The sequence below is a fragment of the Nothobranchius furzeri genome, chromosome 3, assembly GCF_043380555.1.
Source record: "Nothobranchius furzeri strain GRZ-AD chromosome 3, NfurGRZ-RIMD1, whole genome shotgun sequence".
NCBI classification, from domain to species: domain Eukaryota; kingdom Metazoa; phylum Chordata; class Actinopteri; order Cyprinodontiformes; family Nothobranchiidae; genus Nothobranchius; species Nothobranchius furzeri.
In genome coordinates this window covers 53,565,826-53,592,971 of record NC_091743.1, presented here as the reverse complement: position 1 = coordinate 53,592,971, position 27,146 = coordinate 53,565,826, and the positions used below count along the sequence as shown (strand labels likewise).

The window sequence follows — 27,146 nt, the reverse complement described above, 5'->3', positions numbered from 1 at the left end:
TTCTTCTGTTGCCCAAGCAAGACACATCCTGTCACGCCATAAGCTAACTAAATAACAGGAGGAGTACCTAGAGTAAGTTTGACCTGCCACTCAGATCCATGTCTGCCTAAAAGTGTTAAATAAGTTGTGCAGTACATTGTAAATGCAACTCCGGCTTTCCACTGGATGTGTAAGCATTGTGTAATATAATAAAAGTGTCTTCCCTACGGCATCAGCAGCGCATTCCTATCGGGAGAGTTTCAGATGTGCAGCACCTGCAGTGTGTTCCACGCAATGTGTTTTATTTTGAAAATTACCATAATCTTTATACTCCTCCCATGTTGAATTCCTGTCTGACTCCATCTGCACTTCTAAGCTTGATGAGTTTTAGGACTTAAAAAATACTTCCGCCATAGTATAGCAACACTACACATTTGGGTTGTATTCGATACGCGTTGCTGCACACCCGGTCAAAACAAACCACTTACTCTAACGGCAGCTATTAGCTGTATATTAATCTTCACAGACGTTACGTGCTTTTCACACATCTGAAGGAAACACAATCTTAATAAGAATAATCCTAAATTTCTTTTCAGTATAGTAGCCAAACTTACACAGAATCATAGATCTGAATCATCTATTCCCTTAGCCCTCAGCAGATACGACTTTATGTTATTTTTCACAAGTAAAATTAATTCTATTAGAAACAAAATCATTAGCATCCTCCCTAATGCGATTTCTTCTTCCTTAGTAAGTGAGGCAGCATCAGAGGTATCTGTAGAACCTCACCTGTGTTGGAACTGTTTTGATCCAGTTGAGCGTTCAGAGTTATCAAAAATATTAGCTTCATCTAATATTAGCTTTGTATTTTAGATCCAATCCCACCCAAATTATTTAAAGATGCATTTCCTTTGGTTACTGCCCCATTCTAGATATAATCAATCTGTCCTTATGGATACGTACCACAGGATTTTAAGCTTGCTGTAATCAAACATTTACTTAAGAAACCTTCTCTGGATCCAGATGACCCAATAAATTATAGACCAATATATAACCTTCCATTTTTATCCAAAGTTCTTGAGAAAATAGTGGCCATCCAAGTATGTGAGCATTTAAACACTAATGATCTGTTTGAGGAATTTCAGTCTGGTTTTAGAGAGTATCACAGCACTGAAATCGCATTAGTGAAAGTTACAAATGATTTTCTCATGGCCTCAGATAAGAATCTTGTGTCTGTTCTAGTCTTGTTAGATCTCAGTGCTGCCTTTGACACAGTTGATCACAATGTTTTTTTTAGAAAGGCTTGAACATGTTGTAGGGATCAAAGGAACAGCGCTAGGCTGGTTTAAATCCTACCTGTCTGATAGATTTCATTTTGTAAACGTACATGACAAATCTTCTTCATACTCCAGGGTTACTTGTGGAGTACCACAGGGTTCAGTACTTGGACCAATTATTTTTACTATAGATGCTTCTAATTGGTAAAATCGTGAGACAGCATGGGATAAACTTCTACTGTTATGCTGACGATACTAATTTATATCTATCCATTAATCCTGATTAACCTAATCGGTTAGATTACAGGCTTGTCTTGAAGACATGAAAATTTGGATGACTCAAAACGTTCTGCTTTTAAATCAAGACAAGACTGAAGTTCTCATCTTTGGACCTGAAATTCAGAAAAGGAAATTGCTTAGTCAATCACCTGACCTGAATGGCATTGAATTAATCTCCGAGAACAAAGTAAGGAACTTGGTGTTATCTTTGACATGTCATTCAAATCCAATGTTAAACAGGTTTGTATGATTTCCCTTCTCCACATTCGGAATATTGATAAGATTATATGCATCCTTTCCAGGAGTGATGCTGAAAAACGAGTTCATGCATTTATTACATCAAGACTGGATTACTGTAATTCATTAAGTCCACAGAATGTAGTTAAAAGTCTTCAGCTTGTCCAAAATGCTGCAGCTAGAGTTCTGATGAGAATTAAAATGAGAAATCATATATCTCCTGTCTTAGCTTCCCTACATTGGCTACCTGTTAAATTCAGAATAGATTTTAAGATCCTCCTTCTAACATATAAAGCTCTTAACAATCAAGCGCCATCATACATCAGTGACCTGATTGCTCCATACATTCCTAACCGAGCACTTCACTCTCAGACTGCAGGTTTACTGGTGGTTCCCAGAATATCTAAAAATAAGATGGGAGGCAGATCTTTTAGCTATCAGGCTCCTGTCCTGTGGAGCCAGCTCCCAGCTTTAGTCCATGAGGCAGACACCTTGCCTACTTTTAAGACTAGGCTTAAAACATTTTTGTTTGATAGGGCCTATGGTTAAAATCTGATGTTAGCCTAGATCTGGACAAGTGGGGGAGTAGAGGGAGGTGGAGTGTACAGTCGATAGACGGCTCTCCCTTGCCCTGCCTCCAACATGCCTCCATCTAAAAAGGTTATCCAGAGTTATCTCTGTAGTTATGCTGCTATAGGCTTAGACTGTTGGAGGACACACTGACCACTTTCCACACTCTACTACTTTCTTCTACAATCTGCTCTTTAACTGTATTATTTCCTGCCATTTCAGCTGTTAACTTTATTTTTTCTTTAAGTGTTTTTCTCCCCAGAAGAAGCTACAATGATGTTCTGCTGAGCTGTGGTGGCCTCATGAAGGGGGCCTCATGTGTGTGTGTGTGTGTGTGTGTGTGTATGTGCGTGTGTCTGCTCTATCTTCTCGATCTCCAGTGAGTCATGGTGGATGGCTGCTTATACTGAGCCAGGATCCTCTGGAGGTTTCTTCCTGTTAAAGGGGAGTTTTCCTCTCCACTGTCGCTAAATGCTTGCTTAGTATGAGGATTGCTGTAAAGTCACTGACACTAGTCAGTGACTTGATGCAGTTTGCTGGGTTCCTTATATAGGAAACTTTTTACTGACTGGCTTAATGAACTGACCTGTATTGGAATGTTTACTATGTGAAGTTGTCACACCCTGTCCTGTCTCCCCGTTTGGTTCAGCCATGTGTCTCTGTTAATTGCTCCCACCTGCCTCTCGTTTTCCAATCACCCAAGCTCCCAGCCCTCTTGTATTTAAACCCCTTCAGTTCTGTCTCGTGTTGGATCATTGTTTCAGTGTCAGCTTGTCTATCATCAAAGCCTTTAACCGTTCATGTCAGGACGGAGCCGCGAGCTCGCCGCTGCCCCGGCTCGGCGCACCAGCTTGGACCCACCCCCAGTCAGACCAGCAGTCCCGCCTCCGGTCCAATCAGCGCCTCCGTCATCTGCAGGCGGAGGAACCATGCCTACAGCCCAGCTGACAGAGCTCGCCGGTCTCCAGGCAGAGCTTGGCCAGATCCGTCAGCTCTTCAGCCTCCAGGAGTTCCAGCTGGACACCCTATCCTCCCCACATCACCAGGAGAAGGTGTCGGTCCAGTAAGCAGCTCCCTCGTCACAGGACCAAAGGATCGAGCCTGCAGTCCACCCAGCAGAGCTCGCCGGTCTCCGAGCTGAGCTGGCCCAACTCCATCAGAGCCTCAGTCTCCAGGAGCTCCAGCTGGACACTCTATCCTCCCTGCTCTCCCAGTTTCCGGCACCACCAGTTCAGTCAGCTCCGGCCCCAGCGGTGGTCCCGGAGGTCACACCGCATCCTGTTCCAGCGGTGGTCCCAGAGGTCGCACCGCATCCTGTTCCAGCGGTGGTCCCGGAGGTCGCACCACATCCAGTTCCCGTGGTGGTCCCGGAGGTTGCACTGCATCCTGTTCCAGCGGTGGTCCCGGAGATCGCACCGCATCCGGTCCAGTCTGTCCAAGCGGTCCCGTCTGCAGCAACTCCTCTTCCACTCCAGAAGCCCACAGTCCAGAAGCCGACGGTCCAGAAGCCGACGGTCCAGAAGCCGGCGGTCCAGGAGCCGGCGGTCCAGGAGCCGACGGTCCAGAAGTCGACGCCCCCGGACCAGAAGTCGACGCCGACGGTCCAGAAGCCGACGGTCCAGAGGCCGACGGTCCAGAAGCCGATGCCCCCTGATCAGAAGTCGACGCCCCCGGACCAGAAGCCGACGCTCCCGGACCAGAAGTCGTTGCCCCCAGTCCTGAATTTGACGTCCCTTCCAGTCCTGTGGTCGACGCCGTCTCCAGTCCAGTGGTCGACACCGCCATCTCCGCCGCCGCTTCCGGCCCAGAGGCCGACAACGCCACCTCCAGCCCTGAGGTCATCATCGCCGCCGCCTCCAGTCCAGAAGTCAAGGACGTGTCCTCCGGCGTCTCTGCCTCCGGTCACCAACAGTCCTGCCCTCACCAGGCGCGGGCTCCCAAGAGCCCGTCATCGCCTCCTCCTCTGCCACAGACGCAGGCCCCCAAGAGCCCGTTGTCGCCTCCTCCTCTGCCGCAGATGCAGGCCCCCAAGAGCCCGTCGTCGCCTCCTCCTCTGCCACAGACGCAGGCCCCCAAGAGCCCGTCGTCGTCTCCTCCTCTGCCACAGACACAGGCCTCCAAGAGCCCGTCATCACCTCCTCCTCTGCCACAGACGCAGGCCCCCAAGAGCCCGTCGTCGCCTCCTCCTCTGCCACAGACGCAGGCCCCCAAGAGCCCGTCGTCGCCTCCTCCTCTGCCACAGACGCAGGCCCCCAAGAGCCCGTCATCGCCGCCTCCTCTGCCACAGACGCAGGCCCCCAAGAGCCCGTCGTCGTCGCCTCCTCTGCCCCAGGCGCAGGCCCCCAGGAGCCCGTCGTCACCTCCTCTGCCCCAGGTGCAGGCCCCCGGACTCTACTGGTCCCTGCCTCCTCTCCATCGGTACCTCTGTCCCTCTTGGCCCGCCCTCCGGTTCCCCCTCCTCCTGCCCTGTTCTGTGTTCCTGTGGGCGTCTGGAATCCGCCCTTTGAGGCGGGGGGTACTGTCACATCCTGTCCTGTCTCCCCGTTTGGTTCAGCCATGTGTCTCTGTTAATTGCTCCCACCTACCTCTCATTTTCCAATCACCCAAGCTCCCAGCCCTCTTGTATTTAAACCCCTTCAGTTCTGTGTCTCGTGTTGGATCATTGTTTCAGTGTCAGCGTGTTTAACATTAAAGCCTTTAACCGTTCATGTCTGATTGCCTACCTTCTTCACCCGCGTGTGGATCCTCACCTCCGCTTCACACTCCAGCACGCCTGACAGAAGTGCCTTGAGACGACTCTTGTTGTGATTTGGCGCTATATAAACAAACTTAAATTGAATTGAATTGAATCGGTGGAAATATAATACTGGATATTTCCAGGAAAATAGTAATATGGAAAAAGGGGTAAAATACGGGCTTTTCATGGCCAAAACAGGAGACGTAATCGAAGCATGCGACTGAGTTGTAAAAACCATACTTACAGTATATACCTGTGATTAGTCAAACCTGGTATTAAATTTGTTATATTACAATTCTCTCTTTGTGGTTGTTGAAAGAAAAAGTTTTGTTTGAGAAAAGCTAAAATCATTGAGCTGATTCTAGCTAACAAAATGGGAAACTATAATCTCCGAGCGACTTGTGGATTTTTTGAACAAACAAGAAAAACAAGCATAATTCATGTTTAATAGTGAGAAGAATGAATATAATGATTCTTTTACTGTGGGATTTAGAGGAAATTAAACAAAATATGTTTTAAAATGAATTAATACTAATGGACCAACCAGTGACAGTGTGTCTGCTGCATTTAACAGCTATAACACCTCCACACACTACACTATTGCGCCAGGTGTCTAGTCTACCTTTGATCAGGTCATCCACCATGACTCGAATAAATAAAATCTTCTTGGTGAACTGCAAGCATCTAGAGTTACAGCTGGCGTATTTTAGGAGCTAGAGGGATTACTTTCACAGGAATAATCTCTTCATATGTTATATTAATGAGCTGAGGATCATTTTAGGTATATTTGCAATGCTAGTACTCTCAGTAAAAAAATATATATTTGTATGTTTTGCATGCCAGTGCTCTTTTTTGTTCATCTGTATATGAAACCCACAAGTCTCACTTCATTTTCCCCTTTCCTGCTTTTCCTCCAACTCAGTGTTTTGATGTATGACTCAGCCGAAGATTTTTTCAGCAGAAGACTCCAGCACTAACTTCAAAACAGCCTATAGTTAAAGATCTACCCGGTTTATTAATATTTGAAATGTGGAACATATCAAATGGATTCACAAATGCAGAGAAGATGTGGGATCAGAGCGAGGAATGTCTTACTTTTGGTCTAAATCTGAAACCATAATGTGTGCATTCAAGCAAGTCACATAATGTTTATAGTTTGTATTAAAATGCGTCAAAGAAACAACAAAGATTTGCCAATCTGACCATCTGCTCTCACACAAAGACTAACACTCTGCTTTCAATAGGAAATGATACAACCAGTCACTCTCAAGTACTGCACAATCTAATCAGAGCCCTTTCACAACATAAACATGTGACAGCCATGTCTTATGTAACAAACAAACAAAGACAGCTCAATCATCCTCATGCACAGCAATTTAGTTCTAGCTTTCCAGTGCAGCTAATTAGTGCCAAACTGTGTTATTTCCCCTGTGGAGAATTCTAGTTAACACATGCTCTTGTTGCGTCAAAAGATCTAAACTTTTAAAGGCAACATTTGTTCTGCTTTATTTTATTATTCTTGGTTCTTTTCACGTGTTGAACTGATTTAAACAGTGATTCATTCTTCAGAGATACATTTTCACCAATTTTCATCCATCCATCCATTCATTTTCGGCCGTTTTTCTGGGGTCGGGTTGTGGGGGCAGCAGCAGCCTAAGCAGTGAAGCCCAGACTTCTCTCTACCCAGCCTCTTGGGCCAGCTCCTCCAGGGGAATGTCAATGTTCCCTGGCGAGCTGAGAGACATAGTCTCTCTGCAGTGTCCTGGGTCCTAGGTCTCCTCCCGGTTGGACGTGCCTGGAAAACCTCACCAGGGAGGCGTCCAGGGGGCATCCTAACTAGATGCCCAAGTCACCTCCACTGGCTCCTCTCAATGTGGAGGAGCAGCAGTTCTACTCCAAGCCCCTCCCAGATGACCAAGCTTCTCACCCTATCTCTAAGGGAGACACCAGACATCCTGCAGAGAAAACTCATTTCGGTACCCATACTACCAAACCACCCTCCACAGGGCCCTCAGAGCAATGCAGTCAAACACCTTCTGGAATACACAAAACCCATGTAGATTGGTTGGGCGAACTCCTACGTACCCTCCAGGACCCCCTAAGGGTATAGAGCTGGTCCTGTGTTCCACGGCCGGGATGAAAACCCCATTGCTCCTCCAGAATCTGAGGTTCGACAATCTGACGGACCCTCCTCTCCTGAATAGTCCTTACCAAGGAGGCTCAGTAGTGTGATCCCCCTTTAGCTGGAACCAATATTAATTTCAAAAATAATATTTAAGTTGATTAATAGTGGCCTGTCCAGGGAGTCCTCAACTTGTGGCGGTGTTTTTTAAAGTTTGTGTAAACAAGCATGACAGGCTGAGGTCAAAACAAACTGGAGATTGTCACATTGTTGCTCCCCCGTGCCTTGGGTTTTTCTTTAATTGTGTCCACCTGCCTCTTGTTACCTGATTACCCATCCCAGTGTGTATGTAAGCCTTGTGTGTTGCTTGTGAGTTTGTCGGTTCGTACTCGTTACATGTCAGTTTGTGTTCACATCTGGCTACCCTGTCGTGTCTGCACTCCTGACCAGTAAAGAGGAACCAAATGTCTATTGCTGTTTTGCCTGGGTTGATTTACCTGCCTGAAGGATCTGCTTTTCCTCCCTCACCTTCCCTCCACATCGTGACAGAGAAATACTACATACCTTGAAAAATACACCACCAAGGTCTGTAACATGACATCATCAAGGACAAGATTTTGAAATTTGAATGGCTATCTCATTCCCCTTCTGGAAGCCTGATATAACGCTCGTAGATACAAATAAAAGTTGCAGGACTAACAAAGGGCCATTGTGACCATACCTATTTCTGAATTATTTCCTCAGCCCTCAACGGATTCTGCAGGAGCTGCTAAACACTCATTTTAATCCAATTTGCAGTGTTCAAGCAGGGAAACGCCTAAAACCAACAGAAATCTGGCACTCAACGCTAGCAGACCCCTACTAGCGTAAGGCTGAATGCTACGCTAATCACTTAGCTCCAACACACGAAAGATTTTCACTTTTCTCCTCTTGTCTTACACAATTAGTTTGAAGTCTGACATTCATTCAATGCAGGTTGAGTTAGCATTCAAGCTAGGTTGGTGTGTTAGCTGTACGAGTTGCATCTGCTTTCACCTCGTAGTGCATGCTGGGAACTTGGACATATTCTAGTTGAGTGACAGTTCGCTCTGGATATGCAAATCTATTGGTAAATGCTCTAGGCTGACATTAATGATTTGTTCTGCTGTAGATGTCAGGATCTGGGGTGAGTCAGCACCATTCTGCTAATCAAGCCCCGAGTCTCTGCAGGTGGGCGGTTCCAGAAAGAGCCCAGCTGCAGGCTATTCCTAATTTACCGGTCCAGCATTTATTAGGAGCTGAGAGATCCCTTCACCTTGCCGGATGATTACTCACCTTGGGTAGCTCTTGCCAGCTAGAGTTTAACTAAAGTCTTAGTCCTAGTCCCTGTTTTTTGTGCTCACGTGTTCTTTGTTGTTAAGACTTACTTCGCCTTATCCTCTCCAGGGTCCCTCGCCTCAGACCTCCTCTGCAACAACCTGGACAACACATTCGAGCCTGATCTCCCTCCACGCTTGGACCGATCCGCTCTCCCTCCGCTCACCTCATTTGGATTACGGATACCTCAGACGCTGCTCACCCCATTCCTGCCTGTCTCTCCCCCCCCCCAAGCCCCAGGCTTTGTCAGCCCGCAGTAAAAACCACAAAGACTAAGTCTTGAGTTTGGTTTCTCTCTGCCAAACCCCTCACCAGTGTCTATCTCTACACACCTTGTCTGGAGCTGTGCTCTGCATCACCGCCATGACTGGCGGTGCACCCTCAGTTACCCTTTTAAATAAACTTTTGTTTTTTCCTCCTTACCTACGTCTCCTCGCTTGATTCTGCATGTCTTGGGTCAAGAAACTCCCCACAGTCATGACAGTAGAGGCCAAGGGAGACTTAGGGGCATATAAAGATGAAACATTAGCTACTTTATATCATAGAAAAGAGTCACATTTAACTACTCAAAAAAGTTCAAACTAAGTACCCCAGCTTAAAAGGGGCATTATGGAAGTTTGAAAGCCAAAACATGTATAGAAATAATAAATTTGTTCTTCATAAATTCTCCTGCAATGCCCTGGTCCTGTAGAATGAGCCCTGGCATTTTTACTGTGATTGCCTGTTTTTCTGTAAAATCACAGAAAAAGAGAGCTGCTCGGGTCGAGCAGGCTGCTTCATGCTCGTTCACGCTTGGGCATAGCCCGTAGCATTTGCTATCAGTAGCTTTAGCAGCAGAGAGGCAGTGCCACTTTGCCGCTGTTCCTAACGCCTAGAGACAAAGCTAGCTACATTTCTGAGGACCCTTAGCTACTTTCTTCTAGATATTTCCTACAAACTAGCAACAAAATATCCACTTACGCTCCGAACTGTTCTTTGAACGTTGTTTCAGCTGTCATCAAGCATATAAAAGTTACAGATGCAAAGGTCGTCACTGGCGCTTTAGCTCACCTAGTAAGACGTCAGACTCCTGTGCAGAAGTCCCGGGTTTGATTCTGGATGTGAACATAGTTTATTTAGAGATAATTTTTTACATTAATGGTATATTTTTTTACAGTAAGATGCCCAAATTTTTATTTGAGACTCGCCGAACGGCATTGAATTCACAGATAAAAAGATGTGGGTTCAACTTTCATTTTGGAACAATTTTTCAAGCAAGGGAAGGGAATGATCTGAGCATGCAGGAGGACCGACCCATCTTAAACCTTTGTCGGCTGTGCTGAAGAGAAACATACAGAACCTAATTATTTAATTAATTAGCTGCACGTTCTCCTGTCCTCTGTCCTCCGGGACCCCCCCCCCCCCCCCCCCCCCCCCCCACACACACACACACACACACACAAGGGACTGTCTCAGCTGTTATTTTCATTAAGGAGTGTGCACGTACAGCATGCGTGCCTCGTGCGCGAGCCTACTATTGAAGCTGCCGTTACGCTTTTGGCCTGAGGGGGCAATCGTGAGCATAAAAATTCAAAACTCTGTAAAGTCCCTTTAAGCCTTGGCCTTTTTAACGCTCTGGTGCAGTGTCCAGAGATGATTTGGTTTTATTTCAAAGTAACAAAGCGTTAAACAGTACACTTTTCCCCCACAAAAACCGTTTAAAGCTAATTTTGCAGCTTTTCATGCAACTCATTACCTCTCACAAAGTGCATGCCACAAATAAAATCCAAATAAGTGAAAGAGGTGATCCAATAATTTCATCCCAATCCTGTTGTGTTTGTGTGTTCTAGAGAAAGAAGAGGATGTGGAGCTGAATATCGAGGCTTTGCAAAATGGTGAACAGAAAGTTGACCCTCTTTTCTAGTTCTTGTGTCCTATAATTTCATTTTTTTTCACTTGATTTTTCTCTCATTCTCCAGGGATGAACTTGCACTTGAATGAGTCTCTGTTCAGATGAAAAGTGTTCTCACATCTACTAAAGAACCGTTCCATGAAGTTAGAAGGAAGAAGGAGATGAGCAGCAGCAGCATACGTAATTACATTTGGGAATGAAGACTTAAATAGTATTGTCCCACCCACCCCAAAATAATATATTGGAAATAAAACTGCAGATGTTCTGGTCCCACTTCGATCAGCTCTCTTACTCGTTACCTTGTAAGTAACTTTTCATGTCTTAGGTATGTTGAAATGCTTGACCAACCAATACTCTCTGTAATTATTTATTTGGGGAAAAAAATGCATCTGAAAAAATGTGTTTAATTCGTTATATTATGGCAGAATAAAATCCTTGATATTCTTACTTCTTTCATTGCACATTAAGAAACAAAGAAATATATGGCAATACACTTTAAACATATGACTGAAACAATACCACTAATTAAATAAAGAATTAAACCATCAATCTTTTGAAAACCGGTCTTAAAATTAGCATCACCTGTGAGAAGAATTTACCATTTCCCAAAGGACTCAATGGACATTTGGTAAGGACTATAGAACTATTATATCTTAAAACAAAAAGTTACAGCATGTCCCCTTTAAAAACAGCTATGTATTGATTATGTTTTACATTGACAAAAACTGTTGAATGTAAAACACACATTGTTGTTAAAAGCCTACGAAAAATACTCTCCAGCTGTCATTCACACAGTAAAAAGTATATAAATCACTCTGTTGCCTTCTATACCAACTATGAGCAGAAACCCATTGCTTTGTGGCTGAAATTCTCTCTTGAAAATATGACAAAACCACAAAATAAAACAATAAAATGATGAAATGCTCTATAATATATTTAAAACTGGTGAAGAAGAAGAAGAAGAAGAAGAAGAAGAAGAAGAAGAAGAAGAAGATTAAAAAAATTTAAAATAAAAAAAAATTAAAAATTAAAAAAATATTGTAGCCAATGGAGCTTTCTAGTTCCCTCTTCCTTATCTGTTATTTATAGTTAATAAATATTTTAAGGAAATTTTTGACCTACATTTTATTAACACTTTAGGTTTGTGTTAAAGTAGCTGTCTGGAGTTTTTCGCTTTCAGAAATTATGTATGATTTTTCTGTAAAAGTGATTATCTCATAATGTACTGTGATATAATGTAAGCAATATGTTTTTTACTTGTATTTTTTGTTAAGCACGCCCACTGCCCCGCAGTGCTCCGTGCAATAGGAAACTGAGCGCCGACCAGAATTAACCAATAGAGTTAAACTACTGCTTACCTGCTTCAAATTTACGGACTACCTCAGCTGACGCAGAGTTGACGAACTTTTCACAGACAAGTAAGACAAGTAAATTGTATTCAAAGATAGAAGTGTTTGTGAATTACATGCTACAATGGCTTACCGTAGCCATGCTGCAGTGTGTGGACCAGACTAGTGGCAACAACCAGACTCCAGGCAGCTGCAGCGATTCTGCTCCATACCGTTGCAGCTGCAGACATCCGCAAATAAACAGGATGGTGGGGATTTTTTCATCTGCTTGTAGAGTTTAGTCATTCACAACTATTGCGTTTTTTCTAAACCACACGTTATTGTGAGTGCCATGTGTTAGAATTAGCATTAGCCATCTGCCTGTAGTTAAACTCTTGACCTCAAACTTTGGACTGTTTCTGTCTTTTCTGGGTTGGGTCTTTGCTGGTTTCTCTATGTTCCTCCAAACACCTATATTACTACATTGTGCACCAATAAAATGTGTTCTGTGGCGCATACATTTAACAAACCTTCTAATCTGTAAAAAATGATTAGAGAAATTTCATGAATCGACCCATTCGATGATTCGATTCAGGAGTATTAAAGAAGCTCTAACTTCCTGCAGCACATTTCTTGTCATTTTTTCTCCCTGAGCTGTACCTAACAGCACGATTGGCACTGACCTTTCAGTTTTAGCACAGTGGCAGTCTGACAGGGACCTTTTCTTTCTGCCAACTTCCCAGGTCTCCACTCCTGAGCAGCTGACAGTTTGACCTCTTCTCACCAAGACACGTCTTTTGACTACAGCTTTTCTCCCATTCTTGTGTTTAGTAACGGCGCTGCAACTGCCAGGGACAGAGGGCTAGTTGCTGAGGCTATCATTCATTGCAGAAAGGAGGAAAGGATTAAGGCCAAATGAAAGAGAGAGGAAGAGGGTAGAGGTCTGAGTCTTAATGCAGGGACCTCAGTGTGCAGCAGCTTTTTTATTAGGGTGGGAAGGATCCTGGGTGCTACGGAAACAGCAGAAAATGCAGAACAAAAAGCATGAGATTTTAAAAGAAAAAGACTTAAGCGCTGTAAATAGGTCAAGGGTAATTCTAATTCCACTACAGCTTTGTTGGCAACAGCAAAGAAACACATTTGTTTGTTTTCTTATTTTATTTTCCCATGCCAAGCACAATAAAAATATGATTTTAGGAAGGAAGGCAGAAAATTTTCGACGAAAGCTGTCATTGCAATCAGACACAATCATCGTCTCATGCAAACACACACCAAGTGCTGTCACACAAACCGTTTAATATATTGCAAATTAAAAACTGGGTTCAGCTTTACTTCACACTCCCCCGGTGACTGATGTTGGTTCTGGAATTATTAGGTTAAAATCTGATCACCGATCCACAGAAAACGGAGTCTCTCTAAACCAAAACAACTGAAGATTTTCAAAAAGACTAAATGCAGGAGCTGCACTCAGGTCCCTATAAAATAAATCAATAATCTTGATTTATTATTCGGTACATTTGGCCTGTTTGCCTCTTTCTACCCTCCTGCAGCTAACTCAAGCATGCCCACCAAAAGCTAGAGGCAGAAAAGCAGTCATTTCAGCTCAACGGTGGAGAAACAAGCAGAGCCAATACAGCAGCACTGCAGCAGCGTAGCTCCCTCTGCCCTGAGTCACTACGTTTGTTAACAGGTTCTCTCAGATCACTCAGTAAAAAGGTAAAGTAGTTAGTTTTAGAGCCATGCAGATCCTTTTTTTGCAGGACAGGGCAAAAAGTGGATGTTCTATTCGCTGGGTAGCTTTCTGGTTTCAGTGTTAAGATTGGATTACAGTGTGGGCTCACTTAGGAACCTATTTTAATACCCATGGTGAATTCAATAACCCACAGACAGGATGTCAGATATTATATCCCATGCAGTTATATAACGGTAAAACCATGTGTGACAATGCAAAACACACAGTCATGCACACACATTTAGTAAGGTGGCTTTAGAAAGCCAAAAGCATGAATAGCATCTACCCTTCTGCTGACCTTCAGAAGCCCTTGTGTCTTGTTTTGAATATGCATTAGCTGCAGAAAAGTGACTCATTCTCATTTTGCGTCCACAAAGTTTAACTTCACTTAAATCTTTGCAGATAAGAAAATGAGATAATCTTCTGTGTAGACTCTTGTATATCCACTTGGCGTACACAGATCAGTCATTTTTGGATATTGTGTTAAATATCAATTAAAAACTTTGACTTTTATATGGCAACAAAAAAACCAAACCCCTGAAATAGCCGTGTCAGGTCACAGCTGGTGACAACAGTGTGCTAAGCTATAAAAAAAGAAAAGTCCAGTAGGGGTTTTCTTGCAGCATGGGCATTGTTTAACAATTACTGAACATGTGTTTAACCCTCTCAGGCTCAAAATAAGTTTTGATAAAAGGACGAACAACTAAGTCCTTCAAGGGTACTTCTGAGTTTAAAAATGCTCATGAAATACGTATGTGGAGTAACCAGGTGGGTAGGTTTTAACTGTTGCAAATCTGCAACGCCTGCCTCCAGAGGGTTAAATGGCCAGGACTAAAACTGGAGGCCCTAATTCAGTTTAAGTTCTCCTTGTTTGGACAGAACAAATTTGTTCTGAAATGGAATGGACACGCAAAGCCTAAGGGGTGTCCTCTAGCATCTGGACATGTATCTAGAAGGTTTTGTGGGTTCTGTCAGGAATCTTCCACTTGACTTTGTATGGATGCTAAATTATTCTAGCATCTCAAAGTATCAAATAGATTCTATGTAACATTTTCATATTTGTAATCATTTTGTTAAACCATTATGTGCTAAAATTACCCTTTACAGGGTTAATGAAATGCCACTCAGACCCCACTGCCCTCTGTGGCCAGAATACCGCAATTGCAACTTCAGAGTTGCCGGGCTGCAACCTGCTGGTGGAAGAAGCTGTGGAGTGAAGTGGAGCTGACGTGTTGGAGCTAGAGTCTGCTTCCAGCATGCTGTTTGCATGTTTCAGATCATGAACACAGCTGTATTGTTTGATTTAGTGACGAATCACTCCTGTAGACACTATGAAAGGCTGAGGACACGTTTCATCTGTTAGATTAATGTGTTAAAAAGACAAACGCACAGCAAGGAGATAGGTTTCACTTTTGCTTTGAGTACAGAGAATTAAAAACAAGCACTAGCGGGTGCTAAAAGCAAGCAAAACAGCCAAGTGTGCCTTTAAAACAGAATGTTTTCCTCTGGTTAATTCCATCATTCTTGATATTTGTTTTATTTTGTTGTTTTAGCAGGAGGAATTATTCAGTGGAGAAGGCCCTGATAACGTCATGTCCTTGGAGAGGTGTAACATTCAAGACAGCAGCCAATCATCCACTAATTTGTCAGAACACCAATGAGAGCTCCAGTGTGAGCAGATAATCAATATTCCATCATCTAACTGGAGTTTGATGTCCTACTAGCAGGGTCTTATGGGACGAGACTGATCATGTTTGAATTTCACGTGTTAACAGGAACCATGACTGCTGATGTGTGAAGTCAATGTTTTGAAAAGTAATGTTGCATTGATGACGTAAAACTTTAAATGTCAACAATTTCATCCATATATATATATATATATATATATATATATATATATATACAGGTGTGCACATAAGTGGTCCGCAGGTGCGCATGCGCTGTCAAAATAAACAATGCGCACCTGAAAAAAAGCTGCAGCACACATTTGCGCACCTAAGACTTTGTGGAGGAAGGAAGACATGTTTGGAACATTTTAAAGATGTCCAAGAAGCAAGCTCCATTAAGTAATTATTTTGGTGTTCCTCCGCCTCCAAAAAAAATGTCAGACTGAGTCGGAACCGCAAAAGAAAAGAGTATTCGCGGAGAAGTCGCTGCAAGAGGTCGGCTGGCTTCAAACAAACGATGAACGCACAGAGATTTGGTGCAGATTATGCCGTGAAAATCCCACCCTCGCAGACAAAAACAGCACCTTTTACATAGGCACTAAAAACTTCATCCAGCATTTGATAAACATACTAACAGCAGAGAACATCAGAAAGTTGTTCGGGAAGTCAATAATGAAGCTGCACGCAGTCAGGACCATGATGAGGATGATGAGAGTCTGTAGAAATAAAAACGGTGTCGGTACAGGATCTGCTCGGGCGCAGGATCGGCTCGGGGTCCTTCGACTGCCGATGACGTCAAAGTAGTTGATCGGCTGAACATGAAGCTTACGGAAGTTATCACGTTATGATTTTGGTCAGAACAAATTTGTGGTCATAGTCTTAGCGGTTGTAGTCCTGTAGTCCAAAAATCAACACTTTTTGGAGAAAATATGTTTGAATTTCTAAAGGAAATGTAAAATATAAGCAAATGATAAACGGTGACCCTCTTGGATGTTGATGAAATGGGGCAAAATAAAATATAAGAACTTTATTGAAAGACACCAAGCAATATTTTGAGTCAAAGATTGTATTTAGATAACAACTAAGGAAATATACAGACGAACTCCACATTAATACAATCAGATATGGCTTCACATATAAGAACTGTTCTATTTTTTGTCAGTCCGATGTTGGTTTTATGCAGTTTCACATTCTTTACAAAACAAAGATCATATGGTGTTTTATTAACAAATTACAATTATAAAGAAAATCTTTAGGCGTTAACAAACAAGAATGTATTACCAAAACTGCTGATGTCTTTCAAAAACGTATGTGTGAAAGCTGAGTAGATTTGCAGTAATGTGACGTCATCGGCAGTCGAAGGACCCCGAGCCGATCCTGCACCCGAGCAGATCGTGTACCGACAACGGCATTTATGCAATTTAAAAATCTTTAGTGCTCTGAAATAGCAACTTTGTTCAGTGCTTCAATTTTTTTTGTTATCACAAAAGCAGCTGTTTATACATCGTTTTACATTCAGACAATTCAGTCATGTTATTTGAAAATTAGGTTTAAGTTAAGCTGGCAATACATACCTGTTGTACTTATTGTTTTCAGACCAAATTAACCCTTTGATGCATGAATTATGAAATCTTCAACCATGATTTTTTTTAACAATTTTTTTCATTCGTCTTTAGGTGTGAATGAAACAAATTTCAACAAATATTTTTTGTTAAATTTTATAATTTACAAATAATTTATCACATGTCCACCTCAGTGGACAGCGTGCATTCTGAACATGAAATATGTTGGCTTGGCTTACTGAAGTCCAAATGGAGAGGCTCAAATGCAATAAAGTCTTCAACAGCTGTGCTTAATAGCAAAAACAAATAAATAACAATTTTGAGTACCTGTCCACTGTAGTGACCGTTATGCATCAAAGGGTTAATATATGTTGCATCATCAACGCGTTACTCTGTTTTGTTCTTATTGTGAGTTGAGTTAAAAATTAAGTGCATTAAAGCAGCAACCATAGGTTCTATATATATATTCCATAACGATAATCAGTTTAGACGAACAAATGACCCACATTGGAACCGCCAACATATTCTGCTTGTGCGCTGGTTTGCTTCCAGTGAGTGAACCTCTCCTGGCCTCACACCAGCCATAGTAGCGAGTCATGTTGTGTGTGGAATTACAACAGCTCCTCGCGGCTGGCCCAAGCCCGTGCCAGCTCCGCTCTTTCCCTCAAACGGCACAGGATGTGCAGAATGACTGTTAGCTGCAGGGCAGGTGAAAACAGGGCTTGGCACCCTCTCCCTGGCCTGTCGCCTCAGGGGAAGTGAGACGTAAGGTGTAATTAGACTGGATAGAGGGGTATTTTGGACATGTAGCAGGGGCTTTAATTGACGTCAAAAGTTTCTTCACTGACATCAGATATGTCTACACTTCACAGGGAGGATTTACAAGAGAGAAATGAGGGGCTTTGAGAGAGATAGGAAACATTATTTTCTAGATTTGACTAAAAAATGATTATTATGCCCAGTGCTAAAGAGGCGTAGAGCTGGATTAACATATTCTGCTTCAGTCTTCAACATGTGTGTTGCTGAAACTGACAGAACTCTGACAAGCAAAAAACAAAGAAGCTGATTGCTTGCGACTTTCATTGTGATGCTGATTTTTATTACAACAAACTAGTTTAAAGCCACACTATGCAACTTTTTCATTTATTACAGAGACAATTCGCAATTTTTTTATATTATTAAATCATTTTCTTGAGCCAGAATGTGCTAAAATGACTCTTTACAGGATTAATGAAAGGCCACCCAGTCCCTATCGCCCCCTGTGGCCAGAATATCCCACTTGCAACAAGTCAGTTGCTGGTCTGGTCTGTTGGGACTGAAGTTGCTGTCTGCTTCCAGCACCTTTACTGCATGTTTTAGATCATGAGCCCAGCTGATTTGTTTAATTTAGCGATGAATCACTCTTGTAGACACTAAGAAACACTAGGAGACGTTTCAGCTGTTAGATTATGGTGTTAAAAAGATGAACACACAGCAAGAAGATAGTTTAACTTCTATGAATGGACACTAGGGGTGCTAAACTGCTTAGTGTCCCTTGAAATCATTGTTTTGAGCCAGTATGTGCTAAAATGACCCCATACAGGATTAATGAAATGCCACTCAAACCTCACCACCCTCTGTGGCCAGAATACCGGACTTGCCACTTCAGAGTAGTGGTCCGTTTCCCTATTGGAGCTAATATACTAGTGCAGGAGTCTGCTTCCAGCACATTTTCTGCATGTTTTAGATCATGAACACAGCTGTTTTGTTTGATTTGGTGATGAATCACTCCTGTGGACACTAATGAAAGCCGAGGAGACATTTCAGCTGTTAAATTAAAGACAAACACACGTGGAGGTAAATTTCACTTTTGGTTTCACTAAATAGACAATAGGGGGTGCTAAAAGCAAGCCAAAATGGCATAGTCTCTCTTTAAAGGGCAAACATAACCTCTGACACTAAAATAGGCACACACTCCTCATCTGAACCCGTCTGGAACAACATGTTTGTTGCAAACATGTATTTCTAAAATGAAATCATAAATAAAAATTAAAAACAACCAGGGAAATGAAGGATTTTGTAATGTCCAGCAATGGTCAGTCTTTAGGTACAGTTTGACCTTTCAACATCTGGTCAAAATGGAGACACGAGACTGCATGTGTTCCCTTTAAATCAGCCTGCCTTCATCCCATCAGCTGGAGCTCAGAGCCTCTCTGCAGCTCTGAACACATTAAAACGTATAGTCAACAATAATGTTATCTCCTCAAGAACCATCCTTATCGTCCTACAGGACTGTTCATGTCTCCGAAAAAGAAACACTCGCAGCCCGGATCAGTTGCTAAATCAAAGAATGATTTCTTAAATTAAATATGAACTTCTAAAACTTATAAGCTAGATAATCATTAAATAAACTTTTGTTTATTGCTACTTATAATAATTATAAAATAATGAAATGCTTTCATTAATCTGTGCTTCAATGACTGAAGTTTGAAATGAATGTTATGTTATGATTGCAGTGATTGAAATACGTTTCAGCATGTTTATATGACAAGGTCATAACCATTTGCACTCACACAAGGACAAAGTAAGGTTAAGTTAAACGCTTGACACATAGATAGTCCTTTACCCAGATCAGAGCATCCGGATCAAAGAAGGCATGTTTCTGAGTTGTCTTGGTAATATTCCTTAACTTGTCAACCTCTGGTTGGCTACACAAATCATAACATGAGAACATTAAAACTGGATCACTCTGGTGATTCATCAGTTCTAGAGAAAGCTTCAGACCGGCCATCTGAAGCAAAATCCTCTTTAACCATCAAAGCTTTTGACACGTCGTCAAAATCTTTTTGCACCTGCAAAGCTGATACAGCAAACAGTTCCTGCAGAACAAGCTGATCTTGTTTAGACTCCTTAAGAGTCCCAGATGCGCGGTTCCATCCGTCTGTTGTGACCCGGAGACAACTCTAAGACCGGTCTAGTAGTGCTGCAGTTTCTTCTACGGACCTCGGTGCCTGGAAGTCCGAGGACTTCGACATTCCGGATCTATCACGAGGATCTTCGAGTGGGTATGTAGACATGACAGATAGCGTCTGATGTGTTTTTGATAATAATCAACTTCATAGCTTAACGCAACCAAATTCTTTTACATCCAGAACTCAGCTCTCCTAGATACAGAAGTTCTGATAACATCGCATTCACACATAGGTTTCATACATCACATCTAGTTCCATCCATCACAGTAAATCTTAGTTAACCTGTCATGTTTTAATTGTTGGTAAAATAAATTTTTACTTTTATAAACCTGACTCTTTTCTGAATCAAAACGAAGTGTGTATAATCCCTTAATGAATAAAGAATCCTAGAATCTTCTGATAAACACAGTAAAGACCAAGCAGGGTTGATATTCTATATTTAGATAGAGTATCACAGCTTATTGGTCATAAGTAGAGGTAATATATATTGAGCTATTAAAGCACTCAATTTACCAAACCCTACAATTTTGAGGAATTTCTTTACAGAAAAAGAATGCTTCTAGCTGCTACAATGGCAACAACTCTCTGGCGAGGCAGTGTAAATATAGTCTACTTGATGCAAGGAAACATACGTGCTGTTATCCTTCAACTTCAGCAACGCAAACTTTTTGTTCTGTGTAAGCTGTGTAAGACAAATACAGAATAACTCAGATTCACTGCAGAAGCTTTAAAGCACCGACTTAATTATTAGTGAGCCCACACACTCAGAGAAGTCACAGCTTTCTGGCAAATTCTTCACAGAGGATGGAACTGAATGCCTCTTCCTCCTGTACTGCCTTTATCACTCTATTGATGCAATATGCTGTAACCCAGCCCTTCTGACTGAGCAGATATTTAATACTGGACTGTGCCTAACATTATAAATGGCCTGCTACATGTCATCCTTTTACCAAAAGTTGCTGTGCAAAAAGGAGGAACCAGAAACAACCTGTCCTTGAAATACTGCTCCAATCCCCTCCCCTCTGCGCATCCACACAAATTGCAACCTGAAACTTAAAAATGTAACTCATTTTAAGGTCAAAGGATGGGCGTGCAGAGCAAGCCCCCTTTAGAGTCAATAAATTAGGTAAGAAAATAAACGCAAGCTGTCAAACTGTGACAGGAGACGGACAGTAAGAAAGAGCAAAGATCACAGATCCCATCAAATACTCTCCAGCCTTGCTGCGGGGCTGGTGTGCCTCTTTTTTGGGCTTTTTCTTTTTTGCATGTTGAGATGGAGACAAGCAGAGGGGGTGGGGGCAGAGTGCTGCGAAGAGTGATGAAATGCGATGAGACACAGTTTGAGTGAGTGCATACTAGCTGAGTGGGGGAGAGAGGGAGAGAGAGAGAGAGAGAGAGAGAGAGAGAGAAAGGGAGAGAGTGAGAGAGAGAGAGAAAGGGGTGGAGTGTGCGAAAGTGGATGAGAAAGAGTGAGAGAACGAGAGAGGAAAGATGGACATAAATGGCTATGAGTTAGCATGGCCTACAATTTTTTTCTCTCAGTTCGAGCAAATCGAGGCCACTAATGCAGCAGTTAGGCAGCTTTTCAGGTCACTCAAAATGCTGAGCTAAAACGGTAGCTAGACCTAAATCCATTGTTAATTTGATGGAATTAAAGACGCTGCAGCCCACTAAAGGTTCGGTGCATGCTGCAGCACATCACGCCACTAAACGTGGACCAAACTGTCAGTTTCATTACTAAAAACTGCACGAGTGTTACGGCAATGAATGTAAATATTCGTAATGTTTTCGTATTGATGACACAGCCTTTCAGTTAATGTGACTACAGCATTTAGCTGAAACATTCTCTCCATTATCTTCCTCCTGAGCTGGTTTCCTCTCAGTCCTGCAGTAAGAAAATAAAAGCACGTCACAAGTGATTTATCTGAATTTGTGAAGAAAAAAAACGACCTTGTAAATATGAGGAATGAGCTAAATGTGTGTTTGTGCGGTTTGTGATGATTTCATTAGAAAAAGTGTTTAATATTTTAAAAAGTCATATTTGCCATGAGACTGATATGTTGTCCTACTTAGCTGGACAAAAACAACAAATAATGACTGAATTAGTTGCTGGAAAAAAACACTTAACAGGCCTGAAGAGTTTTAAATCTTAAAAAAGAATAACATTCAGGTGTTTGACATTAAATTAAGTATTTCACAGACATCTTGACTTTTTGTAGGAAAATTCCTTAGCAGTATCATTTACTGATTATATGAATTTAAAATATAATATATCAAAAATATAAATGGTCTGACACCAAGTGTCCATAATGTCTTCCTCAGTTTCCTAAATAATAAACCGTTGTCTATAATGTCAATAGAAGACTGTTCTATTCTATTCTATTCTATTCTATTCTATTCTATTCTGATGATTAATCAGATAACAGTTTATTGCAGAGGACTGCATAAACAGATAAAAAGTGCTCCTGGTTGCAGACTAGGGCTGCACAATCTATCACAAATCTGTTGTCATCCCAAATAAATGTGCTCAATATCAATATTGCAAAGAACTGCTAGAACTGCAATACGTATTAGCCGGATATATTCTAAGTGATGTGTATTTGCATGCTGATGTGATGGACTCTTTCTGTTCCTGGTGCCAACATCCAGATTAGATCACGGTAAACACACAGAAAAGATTGAGAGCTTCATAACAACGCAACAGTGAGATAAATTAGCTAAATGACTGTTTGTCTTCATTTTAGAATGATGTTTTCTTCTAACATCACAAAGTTTGATTTTATTATTATTTTCACAAATGACCTTGATTTATGAGCCTCTATCACCCACCTATGATGTTCAGTACTTTGACCTGATTTAATCTTTAAAAGACTTCTGCATCTGAGCACTAACCTTGGAAATTTGAAGTAAATCGTTGTTTCTTCTGAATTATTTTCTTCATTTCTTCATTTGAAAATCCAATGTATATTTGTAATAAATAAATAAATAAATAAAAATTCACATTTTACCTTAAAGGCACAGATGGCCGCTTTTCTTGCTTTTTTTTTAAATCTTTTATTTTCATTTATTGACATTAAAATAAAAATACAATCAGAACTAAAATTGCTGCAAGCCAAAATGAAAAAGGGGACAGAAAGAAGAAAAACTTATGTTGTCTGCCCCTTTTAACTAAAATAGCATTAATACAAATGAAATAATCACATGATTCTTAAGGAAATTGAACAATATAGTTCCTGGACTTGTTGGCCGACAAAATCTCAACCCACCCCCTAGTGTCCGTTGTTAATTCTCTGTGGTCAAAACGAAAATGAAACTCATCTCCTCGCTTGTGCCTTAGGGTTGGGATTTCAATACCTTAAATTAACTGCAGAAACGTCTCCCAGCCTTCATTAGTGTCTACAGGAGTGATCCCTCACTAATTTAAACAAATTATCTGTTTTAATGATATAAAACATGCAGGAAAAGTATTTGAAGCAAACTGCAGAGCCAGGTAAATCAGTTATTTTTTTCCCAACAGGTGGCGGCCACCACACTGAAGTTGCAAATGCAGTATTCTGGCCACAGAGGGTGGTGGGTGTCTGAGTGACATTTCATTCACCCTGTGGGTCATTTTAGCACATAATGGTTCAAGAAAATAATTTTAAAATGTGGAAAAAGTGGCAAAGTATCCCTTTAAAACAGATTAGTTGTCATGTTAAGATGTAGAATAACAAATAATCATTTTGTCTTATAAAATAAGTCGATATTTGAAGTGATAAAGCAGGGATGGGGTGTTTTGACAATTTTAGATATATATTATTAGGTCTTTGTTGGTAAAACACAAATCAAAATCAACTTTTATCGAGACTGAATTACATATTACCATTATTTTGGAGGGAACATTTCCCAATATGTGATAGCAAATGAAATGTTGGTACTACTAATAATAAATCTTCCACAAAGAGGAAAATTAACGTGGCTTTTTATAAAAAATATTGTACAAATTAAGCTTTCAAACTGCATTTTACTAATAATTCACCCTATTTATTGTTAAATGCTAAGGCATGCGTGATAAATCCAAACTACACTGAAACATATCCACCAGTCAGTTAGATGAGTGAATAATCCTAATAAAAGCATGGAGAAGCTGCACCACCCCAGACCAACATCACATCCGCCCAGCTGCTGTTTAAACCACTCAGACACGAGCTCAAGTGTTTATTTAAATAAGTCCCCTGTAGCCTGCGGAGTCTTTTATAAACCCATTCACAGACAGACGCAGTGTTAAAATAACGGCACCAAAACAAGTGAAGCGGCATGAGTCACCTTCACACCCACTTCGGACAAAATGTTCACTTGTGGCTCTCAAATTTCACTTCACGAGTGAAAACAGGAGACCAGATTTAAGGGGTGCCATGAGGGCAGACAGCCAATCAGCTGTTTCTGTAAAGCTGCTTTTTTATCATCTTACCTGCAGGTGGACAGCGCTTGTTGCCAAACTGGAGAGGGTTTATCCGTAACTTCTCACGCAGGGCATCAGCGTCGGAGGATGTTGTCAGAAATAGAAAAGAAGGAAGAGGGTCGCGTTAGAAACCCGCCTTATTTCTCCGCTGACCTGGAGAGTCTTCTATGGTGAAAGCAACAGTCCCGCTCCTCTGTGGTCTCCATGTTTGAGCTCTGTGTTGGTCTAGACGCGTCAGAAAACCGAGTGATGAGCAGGCAAAGGGAGGAGAGGAGAGAGGAGAGGACCTGCCTCTGAGCCGGGATACACACTGAAGCTCTGCTGCTGCATCCAACCTACCGACTACCGACTTCACTCAGATAGGTGGGGTGGGGTGTGGGGTGGGGTGTGGGGGGGGGGGGGGGGGGGGCAGATTGAATGGCCTCAGTGTGTTTAGGTGAACACTCATTCATCTGTAGTCAGCTCTAGTTCTCCTGTTCACATTTCAAACGGCACCTCACTGGGTCTGAAGGACACAACTTTTATCATTTAGCTTCTCTACAAGGTTCCATGTAAATAAAAATAAAAGCACACAACTTGAACACATTTATGATAGAAAGGTGTTTATTTATATCACTGCAATAGCCGCAAAATGTTACATAACTAAACCACCATGCAACCTGTATCAAACCAGAAACAACAGCAACTGGTCAAAAAAAATTTTTTTCAAGAATTTGATCACCATAATACATTCTCTCTGTAAAAAATGTGGAATTAAAGGGGAATTAGGCAGTTTTGACTTGCTTTTAGCACCCCCTAGTGCCTTTTTGAACAACAGAAAGCAAAATTTATCTCCTTGCTGTGTGTTCATATTTTAACACCTTAATATAACATCTGAAATATCTCCCAGCCTTCCTTAGGGTCTACAGGGCATTTTTAAATGGCTTGTTTTAGGCACATAATTCCTAAAACCAAACGCTGACAGAAAACAAATGGACTGGGTTTTTTCATGTCTAGAGTGTTTACAGAGGCATTACAGGCCCACATGTTATCACAAAAGGATGCTAAAGGCGAGTGCTGCATAAAATGCCCCTTTTACCATCCGGCATATCTGTGATCAGCCCAGTGCTGCTGCAGAATTTTCTTTAAATGTATATTTACAATCTTGAAAAACACCTGTAAAAATTCTCTACCGTCAGCACACACTTCTTTATAATTACCTGTTTTATATTTAATATTTGATCCCTTTGTTGATTACCTTTGGATAAAACTTTGGGTACAAGATGTTTTGTTTTAACACTAAGCAATGCACAAAACTGAGATTCAACAGTTGATTTAATTCAGAGTTCAACAACTGATGTTGTGCATCAACTGCGCCATTAGAGGCTTTTTAGCAGGCAAATAGAGGCAGAAAAGTCTCAGCTATTAAAACAAGTTAACAAAATTGGCATCACATCTCTGCTATTGGCTAACCATGACCTCTACTTGTCAGCATTGGTATCAGCTGTAGCATAGTCTATCTACATAACTAGGATTTAATGCTGTTTTTAACAGAAAAACTCATATTCATGGATGAGACGTTTTATTGTAACGTCATAAGCCCAAATCCTCCAAGCTTGCAAAAACTAGTTCATATAAAATTATGTTTTCAAACATAAAGTTGTTGCATTCATAAGATGCTGAGCATCACCACGGTTTAGAGTCTGCATCAATATTGTCCACAGTGTTAAAACCAGATGCTTTCAAATACAATCATCTGCAAAGTTGACTTTTATTAGGAGTAACAAGAAACCTAAAGAGAAAGAGACACTAGCTCTTCCTGTTTTCCATAAAAGCACATTCCCTGAACAGGAAATGGAATTCATTTTGTCAACAGGAGAAGGTTTTTTTTTCTGTGCAGCCTAAAATGAAATGAGAGTCAGAGGGATGTGATGTGCATTCAGGACCAGGGACAGCTCTCAGTGGGCAGCCTGCAATAGACCAAACACTTTGCTCTTTTTGTTGCACATTTTCTTTGTCTCTCAGTCTAAATTTAGTAGAAAATATTCCAAATATATGCAGAGATCGCCTGGTGAAAAAGGAAAAGATTCACGTGAACATTCACATGTGGCAGAACACGGGAAATAAATAACTTGTGATGTGGCGTGTCAAAACATCAGACCCAGTTTAGTTGTGCTCAAGTTTATTGCTTTATTATGAGCCTGTTCCTGCCTGTCACATCAGGTCACTTCTATTCTCCTGGGGGTGAAGCTATGAACGTTTCTAAATGGGATAGTTCAGATATTTAGAAGCTGCTTTGTGCAGAAGGATTAAGAACTATTATATCACGTCTGTGGAGGATAGCTGCTCTTTTACTGAATTGGACCAGATCTAATCACTTTTTCTTCAACATGAGATTATTCAAACAGTTATGTGTTCATAAGCTTTCCACAAAACACCACTTCCATAGACTTTTCCATTAATTTTTCACATTGAACATTTCCACAACCATTTTTACTTTGCTTGTTAGCTTTCTCGTGTACTTTCTGGTTACAAAACACAACCCTATACATCCGTTTTATAGCCACATTTAGAGAACAAACAGCGTCACGCACACTTAAATAAATTAGCCATTCAGTTTCTGTTCCAAGCCTGTCATCAAAATTGCATAACATGCACGCTAGATTAAAATGTGTGTTGCTGTGGATATAAGTGAAGAAACGTTAACATGAACAAAATTAGCAGAGGAGCAGATTCATGGATGTTTAGTCTGAAAATGTGGAATGAGATAAATATGATTCTATATCTGCAGCAGCATGGACCCTGCAGATAATCCTTAAGTGGACCTGACCTGCTGTGCTTCCTTCCTTTTATAAAGCAGCATCTGTTATGTGTTAGAGAGAAATGAGAGGGAGGATTACCTTCTTAATTAAAACAGACTAATTTGGTTTATTATGTGGGCCCTATGTTCTGAGCACACATCCAATGTAAACATTTGTGTTTAGAGCGTATATTCAATCCTTGCTCTAGCAGTTGTTTTAATACATTTTAGCCATTTT

The 27,146-nt window shown here is 41.4% G+C and overlaps 1 protein-coding gene across 5 annotated transcripts in view; it reads right to left on the bottom strand.

Annotated features, from left to right (window-relative positions):
* dlgap4b (discs, large (Drosophila) homolog-associated protein 4b) overlaps window positions 1-24,480 on the bottom strand; it is a 158,338-nt gene extending 133,858 nt beyond the window's left edge. For all 5 annotated transcript variants that reach the window (XM_015959460.3, XM_015959462.3, XM_015959461.3 and 2 more), the window contains exon 1: window positions 24,139-24,480. The gene's annotated coding sequence lies outside the window, so the exon portion shown is untranslated. The remainder of the gene's footprint in view (window positions 1-24,138) is intronic.
* Between the last annotated feature and the right edge of the window lie 2,666 nt (window positions 24,481-27,146).